We start from the raw sequence: 12,547 nt of genomic DNA, 5'->3' as shown, positions 1-12,547 counted from the left end.
AAACCCGACGGATTTGGAAAGATCGTGCTATTAAAAAAAAAAAAGTGACGCTTGACACACACTCACATGCACCAGGAATAGGATGGTCAACTCCGGTGGACCTCGGTGCAGCAGCGACACCTGGTGGACATCGGCGCACGACCTTAGTGGATCGCCGGAAGACCCGAATCCTCGTCGGAGAACGCGCCACTGGATCACGACAGGACCGGGTAAGTAAATGAGCCCCAATGTTCTCTGAAGTTTAGAAATCTGTCAGAAAAGCCCATGTTGATGGAGTTAGCAACAATCCATACCTGCCCATGGTGAGGGCGCCCAATAGCTGGATCATTGCATTCTACTAGACAAGAAATTACCTTTGGTACCAAGGCATCAGCATGTTGCTCATTGCGATGGTCACAGTCCCCATTGTTCAATCTCCTGCTACTAATGTTGTCACTTCTGTGCATGCACATTAGATTTGTCCACAGCCTATAACCCTGATTATATATGGCATCTGTACCCCATGGGAAATGGCATAAGCTATTTAGGTTTCTAGTCCTCTCTGATTCCCATAAATGCTTTCTATCCTCTAGTTATCTATGTTTGACATTTGGCTTTGAATCTGTCCTGTTGCCTGGATTAGCGATTACACACATAGATCACCTACCCTGACCTTGGCCTCTACCTAGATGCCACAAAACACTGGGGCAGATTTACTTACCCGGTCCATTCGCGATCCAGCGGCGCGTTCTCTGCGGTGGATTCAGGTCTTCTGGCGATTCACTAAGGTAGTTCCTCCGACGTCCACCAGGTGTCGCTGCTGCGCTGAAGTTCCTCGGAATGCACTGATCTCACCAAGCCGGGCTGAGTGAAGGTAAGCGTGTGTCCAGCGACACTTTTTTTTTTTTTAAATGCGGCGTTTTTTCCGAATCCGTCGGGTTTTCGTATGGCCACGCCCCCGATTTCCGTCGCGTGCATGCCAGCGCCGATGCGCCACAATCCGATCGCGTGCGCCGAAATCCTGGGGCAATACAGGGAAAATTGGCGCAAAATGGAAATATTCGGTTAACCCGTCGCAAAAACTTGAATCGGGCCCTTAGTAAATGACCCCCAGTGTCTCTTTACTCAGCCGGTTGAACCATTACAAACATTACTCCAAGAGGGAGTCACCTGGTGATTAAAGGGTAAAAACCAGAGGACCACTTCCTAAGGATCATCAAAAAGTCAAACCAGTTTGGTGACACATTGGGGCTCATTTACTAAGGGTTGCGTTAATCACTTTCGTCGGACTTTGAACTTTTTTCGGGCATTGCACAGCTTGGACAGGTATTTAACAGGTGTCTAGGAATTTGGCGAACGCCATCCTTTTGTGGCGCTGCCGCGTTGGCTTCCATGCAACACAAATTGGGGGGTGTGGCGTTGGATGATCCGACTAATTCGAACCGAGTGCGGGATTTAACTTTCAAATTGTGTTGCAAGCCCAAGCCCTTACACGCACCACTAAAAAGATGGTGAACTCTGTCAGAGCGGGGAAGTGACACATGCAGGATTATGGGGCGCACGATCTTAGTGAATCGCGACAGATGTGCATTATTGTCGGATAAGGAACTCTCGGTGAACTGCATTGGACAGGTAAGTAAATGTGCCCCATTGGGTCCACACCATTGCAATACAGGGAAAATCCCATCATAGAAATATAGTAAAATAAAAATATCTTCAGGAAAGTCAAGAGGTTAACTGGACTACTAGAGGTATGTATGTATTTATCCAGCCTCTGCTTCTATACCATATTATTATATGGTATGTCTAGTAATGGAGTAATCAGGATGGAAAAACGATACGCCTGTTGGAAGTGAAACAGTGTTTAGGGCTAGGATAATTCCTCAGCGCACGGCATCACAGTCACATATTTCCTAATCATCAACAGGTTTTGGGTTGGCACAACTAACATGGGAACCCACACAAAGTGCCCAACAGTTCATCATTATCCAGACTTCCATTGCACTAAAAGAATACATGGCTTATTTAGAAAACAGCCCCGGGATAGGAGCAGTGTGCACTGCGGACATGCGCTTCTTCCGGATGGGAGACAATGGGTGTCTTTTATGAAGGTTTGAAATTGATCCAAAATAAATGACTCGATAAAAGGCTTTAACTTGTCGTGGCTAAGGAACTGATGTCTGTGATGAAATCCTGTGTAAACAAGACTTGTTCATGGGAGCAGGTAAAAGACTGGATTTGTACTGCAGGATCTACGAGGGTCCTTGTCTTAAAGGGGCTCTCCAGTAGGCGTGTTTTACTTGTGAAGTGGTTTAGAGTGGGAACTTCACCTCATTACTCCTTTTCTGATGCTTAACATATAACTACAGGTCTCTACTTCCTAGGCTCATCTACTTAGTCCATCGTTAGCTAATAGGTGAGCAGTGATTGGATGAGCAGGGAGTCTAGAACCTCATACTGGAGTTAATAGGGAGGCCACCTCTTGTGTGTCAGGATGGGACCAGGAGGAAGAAGCCAATAAGGAGCTGGTGGCTTTGGAACAGGAGCAGCAGAGAGATAGTGAGGTTAGCAGCACTTTTTTGAGCCTTTTCACAAAAATATCCACCAGTGGTATGAACCCTTTATTCCCTGGAGGCATGGCGAGATAGGAAAAGCAGACGTCTATGTAGGATGTATCAACACTAGATGCGAGGGTGGAGTCAAATGTCCATAACTAGGTCTGGTATCATGAATGACAGGCAGTAGCCTAGTGCCAAAGGAGGATTTAGATTCTCAAACAAAAAGGTCAGTTGTGCTACACATCCTATGAATCACTTCCATACTATAAGCAAAAACCATAAGTTGAAAACATACATAACAAAAAATACAAAAATATCATTTATCATTTCTTCCAGGTGTTCTCCTTATTGTTGCTGCTGATTATCGGACTGAATCGGTTTCTTTCCCCCCACAATATATACACTTCTCACTTTCTATATAAAGGGAGTCCTCTCAGCTTTGCTGCTATACCACTGGAGAGGGTCTGCTCCTTCCCCGACAAACAGGGCAAAAATCCATTTCTATTGGCTGCCCTGCGGTAAACAAAGAGTCACCATCCAGAGATGTGGAAGAGTGACTGAACATGTGGAGCACTCATTAGGTGGAGGTGCACATTGCTATACACTGAACTATCCATAGAATACATATGTAACAATGGAACAGCCAATTTTAATATGAATACAGGCAGTCCCTGGGTTACGTACAAGATAGGGTTTGTAGGTTTGTTCTTAAGTTGAATTTGTAGATTTTATCATTGTAATCCCAGCCAGAACTTTTTTGGTCTCTGTGACAATTGGATTTTAAAAATGTTGGGTTGTCATAAGAATCAATATTAACACTAAAGCTTCATTACAGACGCCTGTGATATCTGTTATGGCTGATTATTGTAGCCTAGGACTAAGGTACAATAAATTACCAATATCCAGGGGTCCGTTTGTAACTAGGGGTTGTATGTAAGTCTTAAGAACTTAATGTTCTTAAGTAGGGGACCGCCTGTATTTAAAAATAAAGTAAAAAAATAAGGTGTCCGGTTGTTTTGAAGCATACAATCTCATGACATTCCAGACACATCCAATAGACAATAGCGGCCCAAATGATAAATCATTTTCTACTCTCATGCAACTTTTGTAAATTAAAGGGAACTGCACAATTCAGCTGTTATTAATTTAAAGGTTTTTTTGGAGGCTAGGAGCCTGTCAATATTGAGTATCAAGGGGATTGGTGGTCAGCATAAGATTATTGGGGCCCTAACACCTGGATTCTTCAAGGATCACCTGGCTCTGTCCATTGGGGGTACTGTAATTGATCAACTATTTAAGTGAGTAGGAGCAAAGCCACGGTTCCTTCAGAGCCATTGGTTACCGTACTTTCTAACACCTCTATTTTATTTTAATGCATCAGAGTGGATATTTTTAAGTTCTTCATGTGATCGGCCTCTGTGCTTCCCTCCTCTTCCTTCCTGTGCCTTCGGCGTCTTGCAGACGTTCACAAGCAGCAGTAATACTTCCTCGCGGTGTCTCAGCCGTCTGCCGGCGCGTGGATACACTTCTACAATCCTGCATTCTTTATACGTCTCCGCATTCCAGACTGTTTTTGCCAGAATACAAAAGTTTTTCGTAGTGACGATAAGTGCCAGGCTGGGCGCAGGCTGCGCAGGATGTGTCGGACAGCAGCAGGTGAGAGATATAAAAGGGTTTCTAATCTCATACGGAAAGTGATGACATTTGAGACGTTTGGGGGTCATGTCCGGCTTCTGATTTTTACATGGGGGATGCAAGTTTAATGTGTTAAAATAGTTATGAAAAATAGTTAATTGTATCACTTAGCTTATAAAGAGTGAGCAACGTCAGGTTAAACATTTAGGAACTATAGTGTTCTAGAGTCTATTACATACTGACCATACACACTGCAGATAGTAGTAGCATCAGGTGGGGAGTGAACACGACAAATAACCTAAAGACTTTCCCTAAAATATCATTCATATTACTGTAATAATGAGCTTATGGTCCTAGTGGTCTGCTGGAAGGTGTAGGTATATTGGTCACATCTTCCAGGACAAGGCATGCACTATACTAGGAATTTCACTCCACTGCTCCCTTGGTAAATATTTGGGTCGGGACTGGTGATTATCATGTATGCATCTAAAATAAGAGGCTGCGGCTTTTAAATAGATCCTGAGTTGTAAGCTGACAGTAGCAAAAGAAGTTCTGGCCACAGCACCGGCATCTTTGTTACTTTGCTTATTTATATGAGGTTTATGAGAATTTGAGGATCCACTAGATCGTCTAACATCATGCAAATTCTTACCCAATGTCAGGCTACTTCTAGACATAGGAGCTGGCACCAGGGTCGGCGCCAGCACTGGTTCAACCTGGGCAATTGCCAAGGCCCAGAGCTGCTGGGGGGGCCCACATAATGCTGTACATAAGGAATCCATGGGGCGAAGGGGGCTGTATCTAATGAATCCATAGGGGGGCTTATATAAAATACCCATGAAGAGGCTGTTTGTCTAATTATCTAAGGATAATTAGAATATTTTAGTTTCTGAATTTTTGATGCGGCCATGTGAGTTTACTGCAAAAGGGCCCACTGAGGCCCTGCCGCCCAAGGGCCTATTGAAACCTGGAGCTGACCCTGGTTGTCACACTACAGATTACCTGGTGAATTCAGAAAGGAACTACGTAATCCAGAGGGAATTTTCAGTGGCTTCCAGTTTAAAGTAAATCTACAAATAAAATCCATGGACATTACTCATAGATCCAGACACCACGACTGTGGTATCTTCTCATATTTGTTATCCATGGCGCCCCCCCCCCCCCCCCCGATCCCTTCCGTCTCATTAGAATCATTTTAAAAGTTGATTTTAGAAGGAAGGAGGCCATGTATAACAAATATAAGAAGATACCACAGTCATGGTGTCTAGATCTATGATTAAATGTTAATGGTTTATCAGGATTGTGTGATGGTACATTCCCAGCTTAAAAGGGCTGGCCACAATTACCAGAGTTTAACAAAGAAAATACAATTCCCTTAAAGGGACACCAGTCAAAGGTAATGTATTAAATAATACACTGGGCAGGGCCTGAAGGGGGGAGCATGGCTCATATTAATTGTATTCCTAGGAACTTACTAGAACCGGGAGTCCTGCACAAGTAATAATTCAATGAAACAACTTTGCCTGGAGTGTTCCTTTAAAGATCACCCACATTGTACTTACCCAGATAAAATTTGACGTTTTGCCAGGACAATTTGGGGACTTCTGGTATTTCCCACAACACATCTGGCAAGTGAGGGGGGCTCACTACAGCTAATGCACACCTCCTCCTTAGCACAACCTTCTAGTCAGTGACATGGGAGCGGTGTTGAGGGAGGAGGCATGCATTCAGTAATGACATGTGAGGTCCTGAAAATGGCTGTAGGTGGGTCACTTGATCCAAAGTTTACTAGGGTAAGTACATTATAGGTGGTGACCTTATATGGGCATTGTTTTTACCCTGGTGAAATTTGGAATTTTGCCCAACCCCTTTAATATTATTGATGAGATGAGGGTTCCTGTGGGTTCTCTACCAAACAGCACTCCACATGGATACATAAGATGAAGGTATCTGTATCTGTAAAACACTGTGGGGCAGATTTACTTACCCGGTCCATTCGCGATCCAGCGGTGCGTTCTCTGTGGAGGATTCGGGTCTTCCAGCGATTAACTAAGGTAGTTCCTCCGATGTCCACCAGGTGTCGCTGCTGCGCTGAAGTTCACCGTCCTATCGTGGGTGCAGGTAAGCGCGTGTCAAGCGACAATTCTTTTTTTTTTTTAAATGTGGCGGTTTTTCCGAATGCGGCCGGTTTTCATACGGCCACGCCCCCCAATTTCCGTCACGTGCATGCCGGCGCCGATACGCCACAATCTGATCCCGGGGCAATTCAGGGAAAATCGGCGCACATTGGAAATTTTCGGAATAACCCGTCGGAAAAACGCGATTCGGGCCCTTAGTAAATGACCCCCATAATGGGAAAATGTAAAAGTCCTGTTTTAGATTGTACAGTAACTTTATGAAATGAGTAATATTTTCGTTTAGCCAATGGTTTTGGATAAAAGACTGGATCAGTGTGTCTAGGGTTTCTCCATATCAAGATTGAAGTCTACGCTCTTCCCCACCATGAAGCCGGATTACGGTACTCACCACCAACACCCGTGGCAATGTATAGGCATCTATGATATGATCTATACATTATATGGGCCTATGTGAACTACAATAAGTTGGATGCTTTCCTGTTTTTGGATGACCAATGGTTGCATCATAGTAAGAAGATGGAAATACCTTATATACTCGAGTATAAGCCTAGTTTTTCAGCACAAAATTTGTGCTCAAAAAACCCTAACTCGGCTTATACTCGAGTCAACTAAAAAAATAAAGACAAAACTCTCCTTTCTAACGTCACCCGTAGGTCCTCTTCTGTCTGAGACAGAAGAGGACTTATGGGGGACGTCGGAAAGATGAGTACCGTGTTATTTTTTTTCCTTCTACAGGGGCTGGGCGGGGTCTCGGCTTATACTCGGGTCGGCTTATAATCGAGTATATACGGTACATCAAAGCCATGCTGATACATAGATGAAGGCTAATCTACTGTGTGCCATGTTCCACCGCTCTGCTGGAAACCCATATGTGCTGCAAAATTCTTGACTAAACTTTAAGTCTTGTGATTTTCTAAATTCTCTTTATTTAGTTCCTATCTCTCCCTCATGGATAGGGAAGAAAGTGGTATCTTTTCTAGGTGAGTGGGAGCATCATACCCATAAAGATAGGCTAGGGGTAGATATGTCTTCATATGTTTATCTGAATACAGGCCACTAATCTGAGGAGGGTCCTACCTGGTCACATATACCAAAGGATTCCTGTTAATTCTGCCCTAAACAAAGGGAAACAGTCTGAATTTGTATCACTTTATTCTTAGTGTATGTACAGTGATCAAATATAGTGAGTGCTGACTTTTAGCTATAAGCCAGTTTGCTCTAACCACCCCTAAATATCCACTTATATAAAACTAATCTATGCTCTGTTAGATGCAATGGCCCTCCTCTAACAAACCACCGAATGCACAGATTGGGATCCAATATTCTGCAGATTTTAGCTTTACATAAGTCGAGATAGGCTAGCCACTGGTTGTAATCATCAGACGTTAGGCTTGGTAAAGCTTAGGACAGTGGTGGCGAACCTATGGCACGGGTGCCAGAGGTGGCACTCAGAGCCCTCTCTATGGGCACCTGTGCCATCACCCCACCGCAGACTCCGCCAGACAGGACTCAAGGCCTCTTGCAGTCCCAGGCAGCCCAGAACCCTAGAAGGAAGCTAAAATGATAACCAAAGTTTTTTCTCCTTCTTTCTACTGTATTGGTGTCCAAAGGTGCCTATACAATTTAAAACATGTGACAGAGCAGGGAGTAATAAGTTACTGTTTAAACTGTCGCATCGGCACTTTGTGAAAAATATGTGGGTTTTGGATGTAGTTTGGGCACTCGGCGTCTAAAGGGTTTGCCATCACTGGCTTAGGAGGAGGGTGTACGCGCTAGTGAAGATGAAGTCTATTTTTGATAATGAATAAGCCAATGAAGAATAACACAGGATGGTCCCTTCTGCACATTTCTATTACATTATGGCCTATTTCACCAAGACCTTCCGAACCTGATCCTGGTTACTAAACAGTGAATGTATCAATAGAAAGCCTAAAAATGGGGCAGAATTATTCATTTTGACTTGTATCCATTTTGTAGAGATTCTGCTTCATCCCCCAAAACATCACAACTCTAAAAAAATAATCAAAACAAAGAGACAAAGAAGCAATTGTCTGCTTTTATTGCTGCCTATTATGTAAACTGCAGGTCAGGTAGTGGTTAAAAATTTAGGTCAATTTCCGCAGTACTTGGAAGCTTTGTTTGCCGAGGGCTGTGACCTTTCTGTTGTCAGTGATAAAACTGGGTCACGATATTTCTTACTTGCACTTTTGTTGACCAGACTCCTGTTTCCATCACAATTTATAGTTCCTTGCATTGTGCACAGAGAGGAGACATATATTCTGTGGTATATCTAAACCTATGTGACGCCTTAACGTGTTTCTACAATGTCCTTTGTTTATATTGTATCTATTTCTGAGCCACCAAGACCTTCTCCTGACTGTAATATTAATGTGAGACATCACAATGGGGATCGCTTTTGATTTCTGGCTTCTGCTGTCCTCCTCAATGACACTTTAAAGGGGTTGTGCAACAATAGAAACTTATCCACTATCCACACACTCCATGATCTTATAGAGACATTTCACAAGGGCTTGGGGAATTGGATATAACCTCAGAGGGTCCATTATTTACCCGATATAGATAGGCACTGCAATGCCTCCCTAAAGAGGTTTCTGGGACAGGAGAGGCTAAACTAAAGCACTACAGCGTGGCTTCCATAAATGGGATCTGATATGCAGTTACCTGTAATGACCACTACACAAAGAACTGAGCTGTCTGCTCTCTTCTCCATTCTCTATGCAGCAATAGTTGATCTGTAGGGGTGCTGTTTGATGTACCCCAACCAATCTAATATTTAGGACCTATTCTTTGGTTACATTAACACTATATTTGGCAAACTCTTTTCTATCACAGCATCACGGATATAGCTATATCTATGCTATATCAATTGCTATGTAGCAATAGCCACATTGGGGCAGATTTACTTACCCGGTCCATTCGCGATCCAGCGGCGCGTTCTCTGCGCTGGATTCGGGTCCGGCCGGGATTCATTAAGCTAGTTCCCACACCGTCCACCAGGTGGCGCTGCTGCGCTGAAAAGCATTGGAACACGCTGGAGTTCACCGAGCCGGGCTGAGTGAAGGTAAGTGCAAGCTCCGCAACAGATTTTCTTTTTTTCGTTCTGCACGCCCCGTCGCGTGCATGCCAGCGCCGATGCGCCACAATCCGATCGCGTGCGCCAAAATCCCGGGGCAATTCAGGGGAAATCGGCGCAAATCGGAAATATTCAGGTAACACGACGGGAAAACGCGAATCAGGCCCTTAGCAAATGACCCCCACAGTGTTGTGTGATTAGGAAGGCAGTGTCCATCGGAAATAACAGATCTTGTACTTATATCGGTAGAAAAAAAAAAAAGAGACAAAACACTTTACTATAGCTCTTTCTATGAAGGATAAAACTACTTAAAACTTGCCTTGTTTGTTAGAAGGAGACTAGGAGGAGGACGTCAGAAAGACTTGTTTAATGTCAACAACTTCCTAGAATTCTTTAGAGGAATTTCTTATAGTGAGAATTGTAAATTCTTACATTGAGTAGAAACTTCCGTTCAATGAGCTCCGAGGTTTCTACGTACAAACAAGAACATCTCCATTCACAGTTAAACCCTCCTGATTATTATTATCATTACAGAACATCATCTGGATTTCCTGAGATTAGAACAATCTTGTGCTGCGGTCTCTTTCGACTACTGAAATATTTCTGTAATAGTTCTGAACAATGGATTACTGCTCAAATGGGCAAGACCACGCTGATGTGCAACAATGTATCACACATTGCTATATTGAATCGATATTGATGTTTATATTGATGTTCTCTCCTATTAGTATCTACTGAAACAGACATTTAGGTGGTAATTTATCATACGCTGGCACACGGCGGCAAGAGGTGGGGGGTTCTTGAAGCATCCTTTGGGCGGCGCTGTCACCGTGCAAAACTACGCCAGGCCTGAAGTGGTGTAAAAACCTGCGAACAAAAGTTCAGAGATATTTTACAAGTAGAAAGGCACAGGGCAGGAACGGCCTGTCCACGCCAACTCACCCAGCATCTGCACCCACTACGCCCACATGGGCACACTGCAAGAATTTGCAATTATTTCACATCAGAAAACTGACCTAGGAGCAGTGAATTCCCCCTTAGTGTTTGACCAATACTACTAAACATTCTGACAATTATTACAACAACACACCTCGAAAAACAGACCATCGTCTTTTACAAGGACAATAACGCAGTGCGTCCTCCATAATACTGGGGGTTGCCAGTATTAACCTCTTCCCCCCTCAAGATATAAATGGATATAATAATCTTTTGTTACAATGTATATACTCTATATATTGTTGCTCAGCTTCGCATTATCTATAACATACCATATCCAGATTTCACTGCATTTTCATGGTGAAAGGTTTACTTTAACATCTAATCAATAGTCTCCCGACTATAGTCGAAGAATAGCCGAAGACTTTGCAAACATGATATCTTTATACAGTACAATAGTAATAATCAAATAAACCCAACTGCAAATATCAGTCTCTTCTTTATCATTTAGAGGCCATGTGACATTCATCCACAGGACAGAGGGGAAAGATATCATGAGAGTCTGACGGCCAAGACCCCCTGCGATTAAATCCCCCAAGTATCCTGACCTGCTTCAAATTAGTGGGACTTCTGTGGTTTGAAAGTCCAAAAGAAGTCAATGCAGCACAGTATATAGCTCTGCCCCAAAGTCCTGCTGGTATGGAGCGGGTCTCAAGGCTTGTAATCCCTGGTTCTGCCAAATCCTTATATAATAATAATAATAATTCCTTTATGTATATAGCGCACAAAGGTTACACAGCGCTGCACAGAGCTTGCCAAATCAGTACCTGTCCCCAATGGGGCTCACAATCTAATCACCCTACCAGTATGTTTTGGAGTGTGGGCGGAAACTGGAGGACCCGGAGGAAACCCACGCAAACATGGAGAGAACATACAAACTTGTTGCAGATGTTGACTCTGGAACTTGAACCCAGGTCCCCAGCGCTGCAAGGTTGTAATGCTGACCACTGAGCCACCGCGCTGCCCTATATTTATCCCGTATTCTGTGCATAAATGCTTAATTCGATGCAACCCCTTTAAATGCTTCCACATTGACCCTTGCTTAGAGATGACTCTAGTTAACACATCCCTGAATATTTCATCAGTGTGAACCCACACTGTATTGATTTTTGGAAAAACCTTTAAATATTCCATTAGATGTGAGAACTTTTTAATCTCTGCCGGAGAGGTTCAGCTAGAGAGGAGATCACAGGACTAGATAGCGGCTTTACCCGCTGTGGTGAAACAGTTAAATATTATTAGATAATATAGCAGCGTGCAAGGGAATGTGCACCCCCACCCCTCTGCATCATTGTCCCGGCCCGGCACAGCTTGAGATGCTCCTTGAGAAGACAATCCCTCTTATTAAGGTTTTCAAAAGTCCTTTATCCAGCATGTAACAGTAGACAAGCCGCTTATTATTCCGTGACTCAGCCGCAGCCCAGATGCTGAGCTCTGCCTTGGCTCCTTGTGTTTGGATTCATTGTGAATCGGAGCTCATGGCTGGGAAGATCTGGTATCTGGAGGCTTCAGGTAGGATGTGATAATATTTACTAATATGTCCTTCTGCACCTACAGACTTTTCCATCCATGCCACCCACCTTTGTTACCAGATCACGACTCCCACGCAAGTCGCCCACCATATCATACAGCGAGTTACACTTCTCTAAATTTTGATACTACAATTTCCTTCCACCTGCACTACACCTCTTCCTCCAGTCTGAGCCCTACAGTTTTGTGTATTATCCAGTATTAAATCTGTTACTTTACTGGAAGAAAACTACTAAGAACTAAACGTCCCCCTGTCCATGTGCATGTGTCCGTCTCTCATCTGTCTCATTCTTGCATTTTCTCTTTATATCCCATTGGGAAAGTTCCTTAGTGCAGATCTCCGGTGGCCTGAGTTAGAAACTTGCCTGGTATCAAGGTATCTATAGAGTCAGCGGAATGACCTAATGTCATGTGACTATGTTGACATTATTACAGGTCCTTTAGTCTCTCAACATTAGCAAACTGTACCCCATGCACATATATGACCACATAAAAAACCACAGCATGCCTGCATGGATTTTACTCCCCTCCGTGCAGACTGCTGTGATTTCATGCAATATGATATGCTTTGATGTCATGAGATATATGCTTGGTGTACAGTTCCGGAATGTTGGGAG

At 43.6% G+C, this 12,547-nt stretch overlaps 2 protein-coding genes across 6 annotated transcripts in view; one reads left to right on the top strand and one right to left on the bottom strand.

The window, feature by feature from the left end:
* NTN1 (netrin 1) overlaps window positions 1-12,547 on the bottom strand; it is a 249,596-nt gene that overhangs the window by 204,621 nt on the left and 32,428 nt on the right. The window lies entirely within an intron of this gene.
* The window catches only part of PIK3R6 (phosphoinositide-3-kinase regulatory subunit 6), a 56,036-nt gene that overhangs the window by 16,643 nt on the left and 26,846 nt on the right, over window positions 1-12,547 (top strand). The window contains exon 1 of one of the 3 annotated variants that reach the window (XM_072112615.1): window positions 3,969-4,193. The exons of 1 other annotated variant lie outside the window; for it this stretch is intronic. The gene's annotated coding sequence lies outside the window, so the exon portion shown is untranslated. Of the gene's footprint in view, window positions 1-3,968; window positions 4,194-11,802; window positions 11,913-12,547 lie in introns of those variants that run through there. One more of the 3 variants, XM_072112616.1, reaches the window with a different exon arrangement.

Source organism: Engystomops pustulosus, chromosome 6 (assembly GCF_040894005.1).
Source record: "Engystomops pustulosus chromosome 6, aEngPut4.maternal, whole genome shotgun sequence".
Classification (NCBI taxonomy): Eukaryota; Metazoa; Chordata; class Amphibia; order Anura; family Leptodactylidae; genus Engystomops; species Engystomops pustulosus.
The sequence above is the reverse complement of the archived record's forward strand: the minus strand, read 5'-3'. Positions and strand labels throughout refer to the sequence as shown.